The sequence below is a fragment of the Lissotriton vulgaris genome, chromosome 1_1, assembly GCF_964263255.1.
Source record: "Lissotriton vulgaris chromosome 1_1, aLisVul1.2, whole genome shotgun sequence".
Taxonomy (NCBI): Eukaryota; Metazoa; Chordata; class Amphibia; order Caudata; family Salamandridae; genus Lissotriton; species Lissotriton vulgaris.
The window spans coordinates 1,447,440,218-1,447,461,596 of record NC_141685.1 but is presented as its reverse complement, the minus strand read 5'-3'; positions in this window follow the sequence as shown (position 1 = coordinate 1,447,461,596).

The following is a 21,379-nucleotide window of genomic DNA, read 5'->3' as shown; positions in this document are numbered from 1 at the left end:
TTACAAAAATAGAACAAGCATTCCTATATTTACAAGATCTACCACAAAGCAAAAGCAGGGGCCTAGAAGGCATATATTATTTAAACCTTTCTTATTTGGGCACTCCTTCTTGAACTCTTTTTGTAACTTACATTTTTGGTGGTGTCTTCTTGAAAAAGTCGACGCGTTTTAGCCCAATTGGCTTGTTTTCTTGCGACTGAGAGGGGAGATTAAGTTAAGCTTTTATTCTCTTTGTTCTTGTATTCAATTTCAACAGCCACAGCCAACACGTGTTTCGTCGCTATAGGGGCGTGATCCCGCGACTTCATCAAGGCTACAGCTTTCAAAGCGTCAAAATTTGAAATGTGGTGATAATTCCAACCCAAATTGGGGTTCCGATGTATGTCGCATTTCTCCAAGTTAAATATCAAGATCCAAAATGTCCTTTGCTATTCACGTTGAATTCTTCGTTAGTGCAGAGTACGGCACATCATGTTGGTCCTGTGTAATAGTACACAGAACAAAGAGAATACAAGCTTAAAATAAGAACCAAAAGGAATTGTTCATATTTTGTTGCATGATATGAAAATCAATGTGTTTGTACCAAAATAGGGAAACCGGTTATACTATGTGACATGTGCTTGGGAGTGAAGTAGATTGTGTATAGAGCTTAGGCTTTGTGATCGTGGAGTTTAGTGGTTCTCTACACCCTAAAGCACCGTCGTTATACTTAATTCATATGCCACACTTTGTGTGATTCCACCAAGAGTCGCCAAAACCCTACACTAAATACCACATGTCGTAAGATTTATCAACTTTGTTAAGTCCTAGCTTTTCTGACAATGACTGAAACTGTGAAACTACAACCAATTGAGGTGCTGGGCAGGGAGAAGCGGTAAGTCCGAAACATAGGCCAGTTTTTAGGGTTGCTGACTTCTTCTGAGAGTCCTGGCTTTTAAGCGGGAGCCCTTTGTATTCAGGAAGGAGCATACCATTTCAGGAGCATTGCAGCAGTCCTTTTCATTTACACTGGACTGAAGGGCTCATTTCCAACATTTATCTCATTACACAGCACTTCTAAAAGTGTCACTTAAAGTATCATGCAAAAGAAATTCAAATTTCACACATAAGCACACAAACATTCTGGAAATATCACACATAAGCAAGCTCAAAACTTGGCAGCTATGCTTTAAAATCTTTGAGTATCTCCTTGCTCAAATGGGTGTATTTTCTGATACTTATATGTTTTCGCCATCTTCTTTACTTGATTTTGTTTGGAAGAAAGTGTTACTCATAATCGTTTAGTGTCACTCATAAGTACACTGAAATTATGAAACTGTCACACATAAGCAATCTGAAACCTTGACAGCTTTGGGACTTGCCTATGGCACGTCATCAGAGAACCCACTGCGCTGGAGTGCTGCAGGTGCACTCTTATCCACACTTAGGGTCATAAGGCTAGACCGCTCTCAAGATTTGGGCTGGGGTGGCTCCTCCGCCATGTTGGAGAAGCGTCGCCTCCTTCTAGCAGTGTAAAAAAAATAAACTTGACAGTAAACCCGGGTTTATCATCATTTTATTTTGTTTTTGAGTCTTGGTGGAGGGGCAGGTGGATGACAGGCACTGACGGCGAGTGGTATCCTCTTTTTTCAGTGAGCTTGACGGTTTGGCCGGTCTTCTCAGGCCGACCAAACTGTCAAAAGACCTGAAGCTGCCTCCGATCCAAGCAGCGTTATTGGGTTGGAGACAGCAAGAACAGGCTCCCAGTCTCCCTGTGAGCTTGAAACATCAGTGCTCAGGCCAATCCTGAAGAAGCTCTCTGTAGTGTCTTGCACAATGATCACAGACACTTTCTTAGGTTTCATGGAGCTTTATTGATTGCCTCCTTACTCGTCCCTGTCCCTACTCTAACTGCCCCCTTCCTGCCCTTGCTCCTCCTCTTCCTCCAACCCCCTAGCTCCACCCACACCCAACTACTAGACTGCTCACATCATTACATCTCCCCCTTTGTTAACAAATGAAATAACTGACTTGATCAGAGTTCTTCAATTAGCCGCATGGGCTTCTAATGTTCCGTTGAGGGCGGAGACTCACGCCTACATATTTAGACGCAGCTTCTATCTGAGTTTCGCGTCTTTGTACTGCAACCACCTGATCAGGTCTCTCTGCATTTCGTTGGTCCATTGTTCTGTCAAGAGCCTCTTTCATGGCAGGGGTACACTTTTGAAAATGCGAAACATTTCGGGTAATCCGTCTATTCTCTGACTCCGCAGTAATCATTGTACCCTTCTGCTGAGTGATTACCAAAGGTTCATCTTTGAATTTACAGTCCGTTTTCTTTAGCTGGTCTTGTTTAACCAAGGATATTATTCCTAACGGCCGTGGGACACCAGCAGCATACCATTTCAGGAGCATTGCAGCAGTCCTTTTCATTTACACTGGACTGAAGGGCTCATTTCCAACATTTATCTCATTACACAGCACTTCTAAAAGTGTCACTTAAAGTATCACGCAAAAGAAATTCAAATTTCACACATAAGCACACAAACATTCTGGAAATATCACACATAAGCAAGCTCAAAACTTGGCAGCTATGCTTTAAAATCTTTGAGTATCTCCTTGCTCAAATGGGTGTATTTTCTGATACTTATATGTTTTCGCCATCTTCTTTACTTGATTTTGTTTGGAAGAAAGTGTTACTCATAATCGTTTAGTGTCACTCATAAGTACACTGAAATTATGAAACTGTCACACATAAGCAATCTGAAACCTTGACAGCTTTGGGACTTGCCTATGGCACGTCATCAGAGAACCCACTGCGCTGGAGTGCTGCAGGTGCACTCTTATCCACACTTAGGGTCATAAGGCTAGACCGCTCTCAAGATTTGGGCTGGGGTGGCTCCTCCCCCATGTTGGAGAAGCGTCGCTTCCTTCTAGCAGTGTAAAAAAAATAAACTTGACAGTAAACCCGGGTTTATCATCATTTTATTTTGTTTTTGAGTCTTGGTGGAGGGGCAGGTGGATGACAGGCACTGACGGCGAGTGGTATCCTCTTTTTTCAGTGAGCTTGACGGTTTGGCCGGTCTTCTCAGGCCGACCAAACTGTCAAAAGACCTGAAGCTGCCTCCGATCCAAGCAGCGTTATTGGGTTGGAGACAGCAAGAACAGGCTCCCAGTCTCCCTGTGAGCTTGAAACATCAGTGCTCAGGCCAATCCTGAAGAAGCTCTCTGTAGTGTCTTGCACAATGATCACAGACACTTTCTTAGGTTTCATGGAGCTTTATTGATTGCCTCCTTACTCGTCCCTGTCCCTACTCTAACTGCCCCCTTCGTGCCCTTGCTCCTCCTCTTCCTCCAACCCCCTAGCTCCACCCACACCCTACTACTAGACTGCTCACATCATTACACTCTCATGTATCAAACCAGCTTCAGGACTGGCCGCAGGAGAGTCTGGGAGCCTGTGCCTGCCGTGGAGCCACGAAAGAAGAAGACCGGCGATGTGGCAGGCTACACGAGGCAGGTAAGTTCTTTTTTTCCCCTTTTTTTAATGTTGTTGTCTTCCCCGCCCCTTCATTCTTCTCTGACAGTGGCCACTACCGAAATAGCGCGCCTACTACTCCAAAGAGGACGCCCACAACTGCGCTCAATAAGGTCTGAAAACATGGCACGGGAAATAAGCTCAACAGATCTTGCAGAGAAACCCACAAAAAGTGCAAGCACAAAAAAGAAACACCAGTGATAAAATAAAATACATTAATCTATCAAGGTCCAGCCAAAAAACAAGTAAGAGAGCCTTCTAAAATTACTGTCAAGAAGGAACTAATGTTCAAATAAATTATGGTGCATTCACAGGCAATGTGTTTAAAAGCAGATTTATTCTAAATAAACAGTGGCTTGTTACAGTAAGGAATCAAGCTTTTAAAAATACCTTAGCTGTAATGCAGATATAATGTGCTTGGTTACATTCCAGGTTTGAGAGGGCACATTGTCTATAACACCTCTTCTGTATCTGCTCACACAGTCGGTACTAATAAAAAGGGCATGGCAGTACGTTGTCTCAAGAAATAGCGGCACCAGGGTATCGGATTCCAAAGAATAGCTTCAAAAATGTCCTGTTTCAATGATAAATGGAGAACTCAAACTACAAAATATAACTTTGACGGACTCAAAAAATCCTTGCACGTGAGCTGTCCGCACCTCTTTGGTGAACTTTGCTACCAATAAAGCAATGCTTTAATCCAAAATCGTCTAGCCTTTAAAATGGCTCAGAAGAGTTGTTATTTCCTTACTACCTTGTCTAGGATGCCATTTTCTCTTTGCCTTTTCAAAACTACTGCTTTTGAAGTTTGCTATGGTTTGGCTCACAGGTAGCGACCATGCAGCTTTTTCACACTGATGTACATACAACTCTACATTTTCCCCTCCTTAACTTGCATTATTACTAGATTATTGTGTTCACTTTTTAGGGCTCGGCCTACGTCACCACTTCGTCAGAAGTGGGGCGGAGCTCCGAGCCGTATTGTTACGGGGCTCAAAATAGTGAAGTAAAAATTCCTCAGTGCGCAAGATTTTCCCGTAGTTTATTTTGGCATCTGCATGCTAATTGATCCTCGCAGTGCTGCGTTTCTAGTAGCCTTCACACAATAGGCCATATGGATTTCAGTTTGTGCACTTCCTGCATATTCTGTGTGGTTGCGCGCAGGGGAGTGCAATAAATTGTCAATTACGAGCTGTCAGGATGCGGCGGTAATTGAACCCAGATGTTTGGGGCGCGTTCACCAGTCTGCAGTGAGTTTGCTGGGCGCGCATTCGTCTGCATCCTTTCATGTGAAAGTGTTGGCCTTTGAAGAGCTGGCTTGGTCGTGCGCCGACAATGAGACCCACAGTCTTAATTACCCCACAAAGTATGTAAGTGCGTTTGTATTGGAGACAGTAACGTCCAGGTACGAAACAGAATTCTTTTTACTGGCTTACGAACAGTCCCACGTTTTGCCGTATTCTCCTCATCTCATCAAAGGGGCTCATGTCTTGTTCAGCAACAAAACCAAAACTCCGAGAGCAGGAATGTGTTTCTGCATGGAGGGTCCGAGCAGCTGGGTTGCAACAGTTGTGCTTGTGTGTCTAACCATGGGCCTCATGACAAGTAGGTTGATTTTAGGTGCAGGGATACACAGGCACTGCTCACACACAGAGACACTGTTGACACACACGGACACTGCTCACACACACAGGCACTTCTCACACACACAGGCACTTCTCACACACAGAGGCACTTTTCACACACAGGCACTGTTCACACACAGACACTGCTCGCACACAGACACTGCTCACACACACAGACACTGTTCACACACACAGACACCAGCACTGCGCGCACACATGGGCACTGTTCACACACACAGGCAGTACATACACACACAAGCTGCTCACACACACCGACACTGCGCTCACAAATAGGCACTGTTCACACACACAGGCACTACATACACACACCGGCACTGCGCACACACACAGGTGCACTGATCACACACAGGCACTGTTCACACACAGGCACTGTCCACACACAGGCACTGTTCACACACAGGCACTGTTCACACACAGGCACTGTTCACGCACACAGACACTGCTCACAAACACATACACTGCTCACACACACAGGCACTTTTCACACACACAGGCACTTCTCACACACACAGGCACTTCTCACAGACAGGCACTGTTCACACACAGACACTGCTCGCACACAGACAGTGCTCACACACACAGACACTGCTCACACACACAGACACTGTTCACACACACAGACACTGTTCACACACACAGGCACTGTTCACACACACAGGCACTACATACACACACAGGCTGCTCACACACACCGGCACTGCGCCTACGTCACTTACGAACAGTCCCACATTTTGCCGCATTCTCCTCATCTCATCAAAGGGGCTCATGTCTTGTTCAGCAACAAAACAAAACCTCAGAGAGCAGGAATGTGTTTCTGCATGGAGGGTCCGAGCAGCCGTGTTGCAACAGTTGTGCTTGTGTGTCTAACCTTGGGCCTCATGACAAGTAGGTTGATTTTAAGTGCAGGGATACACAGGCACTGCTCACACACAGAGACACTGTTGACACACACGGACACTGCTCACAAACACAGGCACTTCTCACACACACAGGCACTTCTCACACACACAGGCACTTCTCACACACAGGCACTTCTCACACACAGGCACTGTTCACACACAGACACTGCTCGCACACAGACACTGCTGACACACACAGACACTGTTCACACACACAGACACCGGCACTGCGCACACACATAGGCACTGTTCACACACACAGGCAGTACATACACACACAGGCTGCTCACACACACCGGCACTGCACACACACACAGGCGCACTGATCACACACAGGCACTGTTCACACACAGGCACTGTCCACACACAGGCACTGTTCACACACAGGCACTGTTCACACACAGACACTGCTCGCACACAGACACTGCTCACACACACAGACACTGTTCACACACACAGACACCAGCACTGCGCGCACACATAGGCACTGTTCACACACACAGGCAGTACATACACACACAAGCTGCTCACACACACCGACACTGCGCTCACAAATAGGCACTGTTCACACACACAGGCACTACATACACACACCGGCACTGCGCACACACACAGGTGCACTGATCACACACAGGCACTGTTCACACACAGGCACTGTCCACACACAGGCACTGTTCACACACAGACACTGCTCGCACACAGACACTGCTGACACACACAGACACTGTTCACACACAGACACCGGCACTGCGCACACACATAGGCACTGTTCACACACACAGGCAGTACATACACACACAGGCTGCTCACACACACCGGCACTGCACACACACACAGGCGCACTGATCACACACAGGCACTGTTCACACACAGGCACTGTCCACACACAGGCACTGTTCACACACAGGCACTGTTCACACACAGACACTGCTCGCACACAGACACTGCTCACACACACAGACACTGTTCACACACACAGACACCAGCACTGCGCGCACACATAGGCACTGTTCACACACACAGGCAGTACATACACACACAAGCTGCTCACACACACCGACACTGCGCTCACAAATAGGCACTGTTCACACACACAGGCACTACATACACACACCGGCACTGCGCACACACACAGGTGCACTGATCACACACAGGCACTGTTCACACACAGGCACTGTCCACACACAGGCACTGTTCACACACAGGCACTGTTCACACACAGGCACTGTTCACGCACACAGACACTGCTCACAAACACATACACTGCTCACACACACAGGCACTTTTCACACACACAGGCACTTCTCACACACACAGGCACTTCTCACACACAGGCTGCTCACACACACCGGCACTGCGCCTACGTCACTTACGAACAGTCCCACATTTTGCCGCATTCTCCTCATCTCATCAAAGGGGCTCATGTCTTGTTCAGCAACAAAACAAAACCTCAGAGAGCAGGAATGTGTTTCTGCATGGAGGGTCCGAGCAGCCGTGTTGCAACAGTTGTGCGTGTGTGTCTAACCTTGGGCCTCATGACAAGTAGGTTGATTTTAAGTGCAGGGATACACAGGCACTGCTCACACACAGAGACACTGTTGACACACACGGACACTGCTCACAAACACAGGCACTTCTCACACACACAGGCACTTCTCACACACACAGGCACTTCTCACACACAGGCACTTCTCACACACAGGCACTGTTCACACACAGACACTGCTCGCACACAGACACTGCTCACACACAGTCACTGTTCACACACACAGACACCAGCACTGCGCGCACACATAGGCACTGTTCACACACACAGGCAGAACATACACACACAGGCTGCTCACACACACCGGCACTGCGCACACACATAGGCACTGTTCACACACACAGGCACTACATACACACATCGGCACTGCACACACACACAGGTGCACTGATCACACACAGGCACTGTTCACACACAGGCACTGTCCACACACACAGGCCCTGTTCACACACAGGCACTGTTCAGGCACACAGACACTGCTCACACACAGACACTGCTCACACACACAGACACTGTTCACACACACAGACACTGTTCACACACACAGGCACTACATACACACACAGGCTGCTCACACACACCGGCACTGCGTGCACACATAGGCACTGGTCACAGTGACTGCAGTGTGTGAGTGTGCACAGTAAACAGTGTGAGTGTGCAGGGTGTACAGTGTGTAGTGAGTGCAGAGTGAGTGCAAGAGTGACAGTGAGAGTGCAGAGTGATGGTGAGTCCAGAGTGCAAGAACGACAGTGAGTGGAGAGTGAGTGCAAGAGTGACAGTGAGTGCAGAGTGAGTGCAAGAGTGACAGTGAGTGCAGAGTGAGTGCGAGAGTGACAGTGAGTGCAGAGTGAGTGCAAGAGTGACAGTAAGTGCAGAGTGAGTGCAAGAGTGACAGTGAGTGCAGAGTGAGTGCGAGAGTGACAGTGAGTGCAGAGTGAGTGCGAGAGTGACAGTGAGTGCAGAGTGAGTGCGAGAGTGACAGTGAGTGCAGAGTGAGTGCGAGAGTGACAGTGAGTGCAGAGTGACAGTTAGTGCAGAATGACAGTGAGTGCAGAGTGACAGTAAGTGCAGAGTGAGTGCAAGTGACAGTGAGTGCAGAGTGAGTGCAGAGTGACAGTGAATGCAGAGTGAGTGCAGAGTGACAGTGAGTGCAGAGTGAGTGCAGAGTGACAGTGAGTGCAGAGTGAGTGCAGAGACAGTGAGTGCAGAGTGACAGTGAGTGCAGAGTGAGTGCGAGAGTGACAGTGAGTGCGAAGTGAGTGTAGAGTGACAGTGAGTGCAAAGTGAATGCAGAATGACATTGAGTGCAGAGTGAGTGCACAGTGACAGTGAGTGCAGAGTGAGTGCAGAGTGAGTGCGAGAGTGACAGTGAGTGCTGAGTGAGTGTAGAGTGACAGTGAGTGCAGAGTGAGTGTAAAGTGACAGTGAGTGCAGAGTGACTGCAGAGAGAGCATGTAAGGGTGCAGGGTGCACATTGTGTGAGTGTACACAATGAGTGTGCAGGATAAACAGTGTGTGACTATGCAGGGTGACATTGGGAGTGTGCGGGTGAGCAGTGTGTGAATGTGTAGGGGAAGTGTGTGAGTGTGCAGAAAACACCACACACACATACACCACACACACATATCACACACACACACCATACACACACCACACACACATACACCACACACACATAACACACACACAAACAACACACACCTCACTCTCTCAACACCACACACTCGTCACCACTCACCACAACACACTCACCACCACACACTCACCTCCACAGACTCACCCCCACAGACTCACCACCACACACTCACCACTATACACAAAACAACACACACAACAATACACCACCAGCCGTCAATGTACGTTTTCACCAAAAACAAACACGACCATGCATCAGTGCCGCTAAACACCCACGCACACAACAAACAATGTCAGTGCAACTTTCACCAAACACACACACACACCAACAGCTGACAGTGCACCAGCCACTCTTTCAATTGGCACAATCATCAACAGCTGTCAGTGCACCCTTTCACCAACCACACGCATTACCATCCAGCTCTGTACGCTTGACAGCCACACTCAGTAACAGCTCTTACTGCACGCTACCACAGTCATACACACCTCAAGCCACCACTACACGTTTCCACCAAACACACACACCAACAGCCATCACTGCACAATTCCTACAGGCACACACATCCACCACCCATCAATGCGCACACCAATTGATAACGCATCCACCAATTAAAATTGTACCTATCGCACTATGCTGCACTTTACCTTTTAAAGATAATGCGTTAAATTGCAGCATGCCAACATTGATAACATTCCAATCCAACACACATATCTCCAACACACACCACATGCTTCCACTCCAAAACACATGCCTAAAACACATTTCCATTTACAATGCCATTATCTCTAACTCAAACAAACCCGAGCCCTAATGCATTCCTAATGCTTGTTCTATATTTTCTGCACAGGCATAGTATTCCCTTTGAGTTTGAAATGCAGTGTTACAAATTGAATACATATGTGGCAACTACCAGGCTGCCACTGTTCATTGTATTTCTTAGCTATTTGAGAAGCATTGTTTTTTTAAATTGTGCTAGCTTTCTGTTTTGGAGGATTGCCCATTTATTGCCTTGATAAGGGGTGAGAAGACCATGGGAATATATTCTGCCAAGCAAGAGGATTCTATAAACCTGCCCAGGGTCTACCCAAGCTTCTCTACTCACCTACTTCTTAGCACCTACCTGTGCCTAACAGTGCCAGCTGAAGCTCCTAATTCCAGGGTGGGTGCGATACAGGGAGAAGTATTTTCTGAACCTGGTAAAGTTTGAAACTCTGATATTTTCCCTCAGAAAAAGAGGTGTTACTTACCAAACATAGTGCATTCTGGTCGGCGGAATTTGCGTAGTCTCGCTCTGCAAAGCTAAGCGAAACGGTCAGGAATCACTGCGAGCAAGCAAAAGTTTAGAGAAAAAAATGCGGAATTGCTTGTTCCGCCCTTTTGCGGTGCTTTTTACCTGTTCGGCGAACCTGTTTGCGTGCTCGAGGAGAAATATCTTGCGAACACGCATTTTGAAATCGCGAACAAGCAAAAAATTCCGCACAGCCGCGAATCGCGAAATTTTCATCAATACCACGTTCTCCACGGAACGCAAAATTACCCAAATTCCGCAAGTGGAACGGAAATTACCACCCAGGCCTAACAAAATTCCACATGTGATGGAAGTTAGCACTCATTTCTGAAAATAAGTATTTTATTTGACAAGTTGCACAAATTATTTTTTCATTGTGCGTTGCTCAAGAAATGACATTTATGCATGTATAAGAAATTGGCTTTATTGGTTTGAGGGGGATGAGGCCCTACTAAAGCAGCAACCACAATTTCAGTTAGGGTAAAGTCACAAGCAACCCCAACTTAACCTCTGCTCAACCCTCTGGTAGCTTGGCACAAAAGCAGTCAGGATTAACTTAGAGGCAATGTGTAAAGTATTGATGCTGCACTTCAAACAGTAATAAAGTGACAACACAACACAAGAAAACTCCCACACCAATTTGGGAAAATAGAGTAAAATGTATTAAATAATTTGAGACCAAACCGACAAAAATCCAAGGAGTAGGACCTGTGATATGCAGTTTTAAAGATTAAGGGGAAAAAGTGTCTAAAAGCAGAGAGTGCCAACTGTGGTTATCTGGTCACGCTGGACCAGGACAAATTGATCAGTTCAGACTGACCACAATGGAGCATTGGCCAGCTACAGGGGCCAAGTTGGGCCTATCGAGCAAAGTACCTTTAAATCATGGTTGAGGAAAGATGTGAGATCCCACATTGAGGATGCATCTCACAGTGGTGGTGCTGATGAGCTGCAGAGGCGATGCAAGGTCCTGCTTCAAGGATGCTTTGCGGACCAGCAGTTTGGATGGAGAAGTTAAAAAGGCTTCTGTGAGGTCCTGCATCGTGGGTGAGGATTCCGTTGATGGAGGCTTGTGATGCACAGTCCTGAGTCGGGGATGAGTCGCGCAGCACTGGTTCCAATGAGCTGCAGGATGCAACGTGAAGTCATGCAGCGTCATTCTAATGTGGAGTTACAAGGAGATACATCGCACTGCATTGGTTCTGGCCAAGAGATCATAACTGGGCTTGCAGAGCACCTTCAGGCCCAACTTCAAGGATCAAGGACTCGGGTGGAACCACTTGGGGAGCACTACTCACAGCAGGTAAAATTCAGGTGCTGGGTCCATATCATTTATTAGATGCAATACGGTAACGCAATGTTATCCTGTAGGAGAGGTAGGCTTTGCAATAGTGAATAGCTAAATTAGGAATTTTTCTCTACCAACACATGTATGAGTTTAAAAAGTACACACCCATCTTTTTAAATACAATGCCCCTTGCCCAACAGGCTGTTTAGAGCCTACCTTAAGGGTGACATATATTAAACAGGAAGATTTGGGCCTGGCAAAAAGGTTTATTTTGCCAGATCGAAATGTCAGTTTAAAGCTGCACACACAGGCTGATATTCCAAGCCTCTAAAGTGGTTGGCTCAAATGGTGCATCAGGCCCACTAGTAGCATTTAATTTACATGCCGTGGGGACATGTACTACCACTTTACTGGGGATTCATAAGTAAATGAAATGTGCCAATTGGATGTAAGCCAATGTTACTATGTTTTAGGGAGTGAGCACACACACATTACCAATGGTTAGCGGTAAAGTCCTAAGGCTAACAAAAATTAGATTAGCAAAAACGGAGGAGTAAAATAAATAATTTGGGGGAAGACAATCCTAAGGTTGACAGGTATAACAACAGCACACAGTGATGATATTGGTGTTGGGGAATCATCTTATCAGTAGCTTGTTAAATATTTAATTCACCCCAAATTATATTTTTGCAAAATCAAATTTTTGGAACATAAAAAAAAAAAATCAAATTCTACCTTCTGACTATGCTTCATTAAAATATAGGGTGGCATTTGTTAGTCACTGGGTGTTAGAAATAGGATCTCTGGTTGGCTAAGGCTTGCGCCAAAGCCAGGCAGAGACCTTCACTCTAGTCAGGGTTTGGGAGGTACACGCCAAAGATAACCGCTGCTCACCCCTTTGGTAGCTTGGCACGAGCAGTCATGCTTATCCCGGAGGCCATGTATAAAGCATTTGCGTACGCACACACAGCAACAACATCCCAGGCACACTACAGCAGGAACTCCACACAAGGTTATTTCAAAAACAGTATTTGCATTCTCATAACACGTTAGAATAAACACATAACATACACTGTGCACAGGCAATATTCACAAGGGATTAGATACACATGACAGGGCCACTTGGACCACTGTCAGAACCATCACAAAGTGAACTTAGTAAAAGTAGAACAGATCATAAACGTAGAACCAGTAAACACTGGTACGCACTGTACTTAGCATCAGGCTGTACCATAAACTACATTATACACAGTCTCACAACAGGCGCAAATTACATTCTGCGCCAACCTCACCAGCATAAACACCTTATGCAATCATATCTCAAGTCTAAACACATTAGACTGTAACCTCCTAAGCAATCATCTCTCAAGTCTAAACACATTAGACCCTAACCTCCAAAGCATAACTCACATTAGGGGCGTACATCACACAGTGAAACATAATCTCACTACCATAAACCATGATATGCAAAACAACCTCATAATCATAAACCATATTTAGAGGTATCAAACAGGATGCCTAAAACATACTAAATGCATTACATTTCCTATCACCACATCACATTAGGGCCTGGCGCCCTACAAATCTAACCGGCCCCCTGGCCAACTGGCCATCTCAAAAAGGAGCTCAAATGCCCTGTGTCCAGAATGTCAGGGCGCGCTGCCAATGCAGCGAAAGTCAAGGGTGAGCCATGGCACAAACCTAAACGTTGCAGCTGGCACTAAGTGCTGCTCAGCTGTGCAGGCAAAGATGGGGGCAAAGGAGTGCATCTCACACCATGTCCCCTAAAAGAAAACAAGACCTTAACGGTGCAGCTGCCCACTGCTTGCTGGGCAGCTGGGGATCTCCACATGAGACCTGGCACCACTGTGCCTCTTCTGTCCCTCTCAGGGACTCTCTAATAATTGCAAAAACGTGGGCACCACTGTGCCACACTACGAGGGCAGAAATGGGCCCCTCTGGGCCCTCTAGGAAATACTTATGCCCATCGTTGGAGCCACGCACGGGCGCTGAGAATAATGCACAGGTTGGAGCCATCTAGGCTTTGAGTCAACTTGTCCCCTGGAGCTCCCGAAATAATTATGCCCCATCATTGCAGCGGCCAGCAACTGCGGCACCACTGTAAAGACCGGCCCCACACTGGGGGCACCAACAAAATGCTCATGGCCCTCTCTGGCCCCTTTTAATTAACCATGGCCATGTTGGAGCGGCCCGGTGCAGGAAACCCTCCACTCAGAAGTAAACATCACCCTGTGCCCTGATCAAGCACCATCAATATTCCACACGGAGCCCAGCAGCCCTTTCCTACTCCCCGGGCTGCTCGCTGGGGACTCCTCTTCACTGGGATGGCAGCACCTCTCTTGCGGTCTCCTCTCTGGCTGCAGCACTCGCGGCATGCACTGGAGAGCCCTCACTCCTCGGGGACTCTCTCTCCCTGTGCATTGCAGGGGCAGCCTCTGGCGGTGCATCAGTACTTCACCCGGGCCCCCTCCTGCAACCCGGGACTTCTCCCGACACCGCGAGGCTCCCTCAGCTCAAGGGAGCCCCGCAATAAGCCGCAACGTTCCTCCCGTCTCCTCACCCGGGCACAGTCCAGTGCAGGGTGGGCTCCCGCCTGGAATCTCCCTCCACTTCTCTGGGGCCGGTGGCGGGGCGGGTTTTCCCTCGCGAAATCGGAAGTCCCGCCTGCCATCAGGCAAAACATTTCCTGACTTCCTCCCGGCCACGGCGGTGAGTTTTCCTCGTGCCTAGATGCGGGGTGGGAACCCAACACACAAACACCGTCAAAGTCGCTGGGTGGGCACCCACGCAATCAAATACAAATAAGCGGCTATAAGCAGGATGGGCACCCGTAACAAGTAACTAAATAAACGGGGTGGGCACCCACGCAATTAAATGCAAATAAGCGTCCATAAGCGGGGTGGGCACCTGTTACAAGCACCACATCAGGGGGAATCCCTAAGCTGGGGATTCCCTCTCTCTCCCTTCCAGCAGCGCAACGCTGCACGGCCCCAGCTCCTCTCTTGGGGGAAATCAGAGGAAACAGAACACGGCGCTCTCAGGGGGCACAATGGTACAAAGTCAGAAGGGTCCCAAGACGAAGTCCTCCAGGCATCCAGGGGCAGGGCAGAGCCCAGGGGAGCAAGCCCTCCCCTGGGCTCCAGCAGCAGAATGCCCCTGGCAGATTCAGCACTCAGGTACACAACCATTTCATGGGGTTACAGCCCCTTCTTTTATACCACATGTTCCTTTGTCTACAACTGTAGGGCAAGGGGAGAACCAGATACAACTGGTTCAGGAGCACTTTGTTTTGCTCAGCTCCTCTCTCCCTTTCACAAGACAGGCCAGGGAAATCAGACGCATCACAGGAGGTGGAGCCAGCATTGTGGAGGGAATGTACAGCCCTATTCAGGTCCCAGATGCAACTCCTCCCTCCCATCTACATGCAGATCTCCCTATTCACCTCCGGCAAGACCCATCCTGGCTCCTGGAGCCAAGCACACCAGCCAGCCCCTGTCAATCACAATCCAGACATGCAATTCACACCAGGCAGGCAGACACTTCACACAGAAGTGCCAACTTCGAAAATTGGCACTTAATAAATAAATAAATCACCATTGCGCAGCATTTATTTTCACGAGTTCGCACATACTAAACTCGCCACTGCACTCCTCTACTTCAGGAATTACCATGGACACTCATATCCCCCATGGATTCTTATGGGAGGGCAGGCCAGTCTCCCCACACATACACAGAGAACGTACGCACTTTACACTGGAGTGCTAAAGTGCGCAGAGGCCTAAAATCACCAACACCAGGTTACAGAAACAGGCTAGGAGAATGGAACAAGTTTTGGGGTGAACCTGCCAAAAGGGCCAAGTCTAACACTGGGAGATAATGTTTAAGACATGGCGATAGAGTACACAAATTTTGACTGCTTCTGTGTATCAAACAAACTAAACTGCTTCACTTTTGTTTTTTAAACGACCCTAGGTATTCGGTGACCATAACGTGTCACTCCAATGATTTCATTGCCTGAACACATGGAAACCATATCAAACGTGTTATATTTTGGTTTTGTGTGGATGGAGGACATGATTCTATTTATCATTATTCTAATTATTATTAGTATTATTAGTAGTGGTTCCAGCATTCGTAATACTTTTATTAGTATAGCTATTATTACAAATCATACCATCAGCCCAGGTAAAAACCAAAAAAGCATTAATGGCACAGTTTCATACAAAAAATGTATTTTCCTAGTTAATGTTCCTATTTAGGCATAGTACAAACAAGAAGCAGGGGTGGCAGAGGGCTGTTCATAAACTGGCAGATGCCACGGATTTTCAAGTGTACTCCATCACATGCTATTTCTACCTTACCATGGAGGAAATAAAGCCTTCACAGAAAAACTGAAGTCAATCGAAAAACAATAACGCACATGGCATTGCATATAGACATTAGTTGCCTAGGTTACCATGTTGACTTTGCTTCTGCAGGACTTCACTCAATTATATTTGCTTCTGCATTACAGCACATTCCTTATCTGAAATCAGAGGAGAAATCTGCTAAAAATGTACAATACTGTATGCCAAAATGTGACTGGTCAACAATGCTGGGCATTAGAAATAATGTTTCCATGTGGGTCACTCACATAACATCCACAAGCCCCCAACCCCAACAATGGAAGAAGGACTAAGATAGTGAAATAAAGCCCTAGCTAAAGGTGCAATGGTGTCAGAGATGACTGATGTTTTTTAGGTCGAGCCTTGCAGCGCATGTGTGCGAGGCATGCTGTATCCAGTGTATGGCCATTCATCTGCCTATCACATTTGATTGGCTCCTTCATGTGCTTTTCAAAATTCCTTTCTTTTCATTGGTTTATAACTTACATTTGTCTCTTCCTTTGGTGGTTTAGACACGCCTTGGAGACAGCGCCTTCGAGACTGCCCTGCTACATATATTGTTTCACAATGGGCTATATAGATTAGTGTCGCGCAGTACTTGCTTTGTTATTTTCCTGCTCGCTGGTGCGCACTTCCTGCAGCCTTGCCATGAAGCACGTATGTGCCTCAGACACACTGTTTATTACCAAAAAGCTGTGCTAATGCGTTGAAGGTGGAGAGGAGATTTATATTGCAGCTTGCAGCTGATGTTCCTTTCAGTTTGCAAAGCTCCCCAATCCTTAATATTGCACAGGGCATCGAGTACGTCACAGCTGCTGGGACAGGAGAAGCCTCTATCGTCTCTACCAAAATGACTCATATGATGTCAGCAGCCAGCTGCTGGTCCCCACCTCTTCTGCCTCCTACAATTTTCTTCTTGGTTTGGGTCCTGGGCCTGTATGATGTTGGCCTCTGTTGTTGGCCATCCCAGGTTCTAGCTTTTCCTGTTCCTCTACTCTTCGTGCTGGACCTGGATCCTATTGCCTGCCATAGCAGGCTGTTCCCAGTCCTGGCTCCAAAGGTTGCTCCCTTCATTAAGGTATCTTTTTGTGCAGTGCTGCTAGCTGCTTCAGTCTGTATTTCCTCGTTCTCAGTCCTCTAGGCAGTGCTAATAGCTGCTTCTCTTTCTCCCAGGGGCAATTCTTCATTCTAAGTCTTCTAGACAGTGTTGCTAGCTGCTACTCTGGTCCCGTCCATAATTCCTCACACTAAAACCTCTAGGCAGTGTTGGAGCTGTGACTCTGGTCACAGTGGTAATTTCCCATTTTTAGTCCTCTAGGCAGTTCTGCAGCTGTGTCTGTGGCCTTAGTGGTAATTCCTTATTCTTAGTCCTCTAGGCAGTGCTGCTAACTGCTTCTCTAGTCCCGTTGGTAATTCCTCATTCTAAGTCTTTCAGGCAATGCGGCTAGCTGCCACTATGGTCTTGTCAGTAATTCCTCATTCTACCTTCTCTAGACAGTGCTGCTAGCTGCTCCTCTGGTCCTGCACTGATTTTTTGTACCAGGTGTTTGTCCCGCTCTGGAAAATCATTTTGAACTGCGCCATCCACAGCGCAAGGGGGTGCTGCTTCTTTCTGACACTCGAGTAGATGTTCAATTTGAGTGGCAGCTTCCTCAACACGAACAGATGATTTCTCAAGGCGAGTGGCCGTGACTATCCAGGACTGCCCATGTTGAGAAATCTCGCTGTGAGGTGATTTAGCGTTGGGTTTTCTTTCAACGCCAACTTAAAGCTGGTGAGCGCGAGTGAGGAAAAAACTCTGTTTTTCTGAATTTCACGTGCACGACAGAGCACAGAGTGCAGAAACCTCTGCAAACTCCATGAACAAAGTGGAGTTTACCACCCATGCCTAATACTCTATGCAGTGCTGCTAGCTTCTTTCTGATCCTGTTGGTAATTCCTCATTCTAAGTCCTCTAGACAGTGCTGCTAGCTACTTCTCTGGTCTCATAGGTAATTCCCCATTCTCGGTGCTCTAGACAGTGATGCAGGTTCTTCTCTGGTCTGGCCAGTAATTCCTACATTTTTAATCCTCTAGGCAATGCGGCAGCTGTCTCTCTGGTCACAGATGTCATTCTTCATTCTCAGTCCTCTAGGCAATGCTACTAGCTGCTTCTCTGGTCTCATCTGTAATTCATTCTGAGTCCTTTAGACAGTGCTGCAACTGCTTCTCTGGTCCCAGTGGTAATTCCTCATTTTAAGTCCTCTAGGCAGTGTGGCAGCTGTGTCTCTATTGTCAGTGGTAATACCTCATTCTTAGTCCTCTAGACAGTGCTGCTAGCTGCTTCTCTGGTCCTGTCAGTAACTCTCACATTCTTAGACTTCTAGGCAGTGCTGGACCATTGTCTTTGTCCCCAGCGATAATTCCTCATTCTAAGTCCTCCAGATAATGCTACTAGCTGCTTCTCTGGTCCCAGTGGTATTTCCTCATTCTAAGTCCTCCAGACAGTGCTGAAGCTGCATCTCTGGTCCAAGTGGTGATTTCTCATAGTTAGTCCTTTAAACAGTGCTGTTAGCTGCTTCTCTGGTCCCGTCAGTAATTCCCCCATTCAAAGTCCTTTAGGGAGTGCTGCAGCTGTATCTCTGGTCACAGTGGTAATTCCCAATTCTTAGTCCTCTAGACAGTGCTGCAGCCATGTCTCTGGTCACAGTAGTTATTCCTCATTCTAAGTCTACTAGACAGTGCTGCAACTGCTTCTTTGGTCTCGTCGGTAACTCCCCACATTCTAAGTCCTCTAGACAGTGCTGCAGCTGCTTCTCTGGTCATGTCGGTAACCCCCCCATTCTAAGTCCTCTAGGCAGTGTTACAGCCATGTCTCTGGTCACAGTAGTTATTCCTCATTCTGAGTCTACTAGACAGTGCTGCAACTGCTTCTTTGGTCTCGTCGGTAACTCCCCACATTCTAAGTCCTCTAGACAGTGCTGCAGTTGCTGCTCTGGTCCCGCTGTAACTCCCCCATTCTAAGTTCTCCAGGCAGTGCTGGAACTGTGTTTCTGGTCACCATAGTAATTCCTCACTCTCAGTCCTCTAAACAGTGCTGCAGTGGCTTCTCTGATCTCGTCACTGTCTCACCCATTCTAAGTCCTCTAGGCAGCGCTGCAGCTGTGTCTCTGTTCCCAGTGGTAATTGCATATTCTTAGTCCTCTAGACTGTGCTCCAGCTACATCTCTGTTCATACATCCACTACACTCCAAACCAAAACATATAGGTAAAAGACAATGTCATTTGCAAAGCCAATAGCTCTAACTCTCATAAATGCGAGACCTATTTAATTGCAAATGCTTGTTTTCCATACGACCACAATTGTTTTGTTCATTTCTTCCACGCCGTTTACAGCTAGAGAATTTATACTATTGTAGATTTTTTTACCTGCATAAGTGTACTTTAAAGGGCCTCTGTTAACTAATATCTGGTATTTGGGAGATTAACCATGGAGATGATGATCTGCTTGATGGCTAGAAGTGTACATTGGCTAACTACTAGCTTTACAGCAACACAAACGGTGCAAATTAATTATAACGGTATCAAGGCCAAAGCGCCTCAACACAGCAATGCACATTCCTACGTAGCATGCAGAAAGGCAGGCGTCCTCCCTGTGGGTTTATTCAGTTGGCATTGTGCAGGTTCTCAGCACGGACAGCACCAAAGGCTGCACGTGTGCCTCAGCATTGCTTCTATTGAAGCACATTAGAAGCACAAATGCTAAGGAGGTGTTGCCACACTACGTGCACATGAACTGTGTTTCAGACTTCTATTACTTATTATAACCATGAACTGAATGACCACTCATCTCTCAGTTTATTTTCTGATTTCTTCCATTAGGTAAGAGCATTTAAACATATGCATGTTATTTTTACAAGAAAACAAAGGTACAGTGCGGTTGCATCTCTATAGCAACCAACTTAATAGGGAAAGTGCGGGTCTTTCTTTAACCATACGGTGGAGCCAGTATCCTTGCATGAGAAACAATAACATTCGAAACAGTAATAACTCGTTCTGTACAAAATAAACATCAATAAACAGTTATAAACAGGAAGGTGGTGAATTGGAACATCAGTGCACCTATGAATCAGCAGGCTGTCGCTAGCTTTAATCGGCAAGCATTTGAAACCAAAAATATTTAAGTGACTCCCCGATGACCAAAACAATGGAACAAATCAATGAGCTAATGCCAGAGCCCTTGAATTATGCAACAGGGAAGTACCAAATAATGCACGAGGGTTGACTAAATTATGCCTCATAATGTGACACATTTGTGATGGTATTACTTCATTATTTTGACATGTTTATATGCATTAATACTTTGCAAACGTTCAACTCCATTAGTTCCAGTTTAACACCCACATGCATAAACAAGCAAACGCAAGGTGACCCATCTTTGACAACGGTCTTCCACTAAGCAGCAGCCAATGTCGCCATGTTTTAAGTAACCTTTGAACTATCTAAGCTTCATACAGTCCTTTTTGACACAATCTGAAACTGCTGCATCTGATGATAGATTTTGCGGCAAATGCATCAAAGCCGGAATTATGAGGAAAACGACTTGGATGCAGAATACCATAATTGTGTTTACTCCCTTCATCGCTGGGAGACGTCTGGAGAGCACCAGGGGGTCCGATTGCGGCATAAAACTGCTGTATATGATTGCATTTAGCTGAAGAAGAAGTTTGAAAGATTGTTGGACAGATATTGTGATGGCTTTATAATTCGCAGTGACAGCATTGGATGTGGTGGAGCCTTTTATAATTGCAAAGATTACTTTGCTGCTGTTGGAGGCAGCATTTATTAATTCGACTAAGGTCTTTCTCTTAGTTTCTTGGGTGAGCGGGTGGTACCTTTTCTGAGCCGCTTTGAAGAAATATTTTTTCCACTTCCCTTTGCTGGTTCTCCATTTCCGTTCCAGATGTTTGCAGTGTCGCTTGGTCAATTTGAGGTTTTCTGTGTACCAGTTGGCCTGTGTTCTGGCACTTGCTGTGCTGCTTCATAGGGGCCAGAGTGTAGGCACAGATGGTGATGCACTTGTTAAAGTTCTCAATGTCATGTGCCAGGATGCCTGTGGGTTCTGATTTGCTCTTGAGTTGGGAAGTCATTCCGACCACCTCTGTTAGGTTGTT